Here is a 2,692-nt window from a genome sequence, read left to right as displayed (position 1 = left end):
AAAAATACCTTCAACCAGAATCCAGACCCTCATTGGAAGCTATAGGAAGCGTTTAGAGGCTGTTATTTCTGCAAAAAGAGGATCTACTAAATATTGATGTAATTTTTCTGTTGGGGTGCCCAAATTCATGCACATGCCTAATTTTGTTTACGTAATTATTGCACACTTTCTGTAAATCCTATGGACTTCATTTCACTTCTTAAATATCACTGTGTTTGTTTGCTATGTGATATATTTAATTGAAATTGCTGTTCCGAACAACCAATGATACATAAAGGTGCCCAAACTTTTCCATACCACTGTATATACCCATCTATCCATCCATTCATTCATTTATTTATTTATTTTCATCCGCTTATCCGTTACTGGGTCGCGGGAGCAGCAGTTGCCACCCAAATCACATTGTACCAACCCCCCAAACTGTCCTGCGGGTAGTGAGTCCACTGGAAGGTACCAACTGCCCTAACCGGGATTCGAACTTGCCTGACATTGCCTCTAGGCCAAAGCGCCACCCACTGTATATATATATACTAACTACACAGGTTTTCTGTAGTAAAAATTGTGCACTGATGTAGCCCTCCAATGAAATGGCGGTGGCAGCAGTGGTCCTCACTTGAGTTAAAGCTCTAAAATTATTAATTCTGTGATGAAAATGTGAGCTGCCTCACATTACTGGGGAGTCATGGTAAACACTGCCTGTTTTAAGAACTCTTGAGCAAGGCATCGACTTAATTGAACTGCTTCGCTGTCCTCGTAGAAGGGCTTCTCCTGCAATGATTAACTTTTACACAGCAGAGCAGTTTATCAAAGATAAGAAGAAGAAATGCAAGTCTGTGAGTGTTGTACCACACTGGATACATCATATTTAAGCACACCGTCACACTGACAAATATACTTCAAAATGAAGAGCTTTAAATAGGTATGAGAGAGTGAGGTATCACGGTGCACTGTACGCAGCCAACAACCCTCTGTAGAAAAACACCATTAACAGTTGGCTGCTCTTCAGCTGGGTTTTGGGTTCAAGGAGATGTGGGGCACTGCCAACAGCCTGATAGGTTATCTTACATGACAATATTATCGCGTGGTAGGGCAAAGTTGGCGCTTTTTCCCTGCCTTGTCGGCCCTGCCCAACTCTGCTCCATTACCACAACATTAAGACTTGTTTCTTTGCAAAAAGTATTAGACGAGCACACATCAAAGCGTGGAGCAGGGAGACCAGAGACAAAGGAACAGGAAGAGAGAGTGATAAGACAGAAGGGGAGCAACACGAAGTAGGAGCAGAAGTAGAGGGAAAAGTTGTACAGTATATGTACATATAAATACGTTGGGGCCTCAAGATACGAGTCTAATTCGTTCCACAACAGCACTCATGTGTCGATCCACTCGTATCTCGATTGCATTTTCCCCATTGAAAATAACCGATAAAAACCAATTTATTTATTCCAGCCCCCCAGAAATATAATATTAATTAATTCAATTAAAATTCCCCCTATCTAAACATCAAAAACATAGATATTAACGAATATATTGATGTATATAAAACAATACTAATTAAGAAAACAATTTATATAATTGCTATAAAATGGGCAAAATAACCCATCGAGGGACAGTGAGAGAGACAGCACAACAGTATCGAGTGGAAAAATGGAGCTCGGTTGAGCACTCCTAACTCGATGATTCCTCGTATTAAGTTGCTTACTTGTAACTTGGAAAACTCATATCTCGGGTAGCTCGTATCCTGAAGCCCCACTGTATATACATTACATTTAGCAGACACTTTTATCCACAGAAACTTACAGAGGAGTATTAAAATTATCAAGCAGGTGGTTCCTCTGGGAATCCAACGCAGACACTGTATTTTCTGCACTATAAGGCGCACTTAAAAGCCTTTAATTTCCTCAAAAATCGTCACTGCACCTTATAACTCGGTGCGCCTTATGTATTACTTTTGGTTGTGCTTACTGACCTCAAACCGATTTTATAAACCCAAACCACACAGCGCATCACACTGTTCCCCAACTGAACTTAATGAGGATAAATAATTTGTATGTGGAGCCATTGGTGAAAGCCAGCTTATAGTATATAGAGGCTATATACTGGTGGGCCAACTCTAGTACACATTTGATATGACCTCATGTGCCATATATAATTACAGTGCGGGCCAGATTTGAGTTTGACACGTGTGCCATAAGGCGTTGCATGGGACTGTTTGAAGACTTCATTGAACAAGTGTTAACCCTGTAAAGCCCAAACCATTAAATATCCATCCATCCATCCATCATCAACAACCGCTTATCCGGGGCAACAGTCTGAGCAGGGACACCCAGACTTCCCTCTCTCTCGACACTTCCTCCAGCTCTTCTGGGGGGACCCCAAGGCGCTCCCAGGCCAGCCGAGCGACGTAGTCATTCCAGCGTGTCCTACGTCTTCCCCTAGGTCTCCTTCCAGAGGGACAGGACCCAAGCTCCTCCCTCAGCTGACTCCTCTCGATGTGGAGGAGCAGCAGCTCTACTTCGAGCTCCTCTCGTGTGACAGAGCTCCTCACCCTATCTCTAAGGGAGCACTCTGCCAACCTGCGGAGAAAGCTCATTTCAGCCGCTTGTATCTGGGATCTCGTTCTTTCGGTCATGACCCAGAGCTCATGACCATAGGTGAGGGTAGGAACGTAGATCGACCGGTAAATCGAGAGCTT

Source organism: Cynoglossus semilaevis, chromosome W (assembly GCF_000523025.1).
Source record: "Cynoglossus semilaevis isolate Cse_v1.0 chromosome W, Cse_v1.0, whole genome shotgun sequence".
NCBI classification, from domain to species: Eukaryota; Metazoa; Chordata; class Actinopteri; order Pleuronectiformes; family Cynoglossidae; genus Cynoglossus; species Cynoglossus semilaevis.
The sequence above is the reverse complement of the archived record's forward strand: the minus strand, read 5'-3'. Positions refer to the sequence as shown.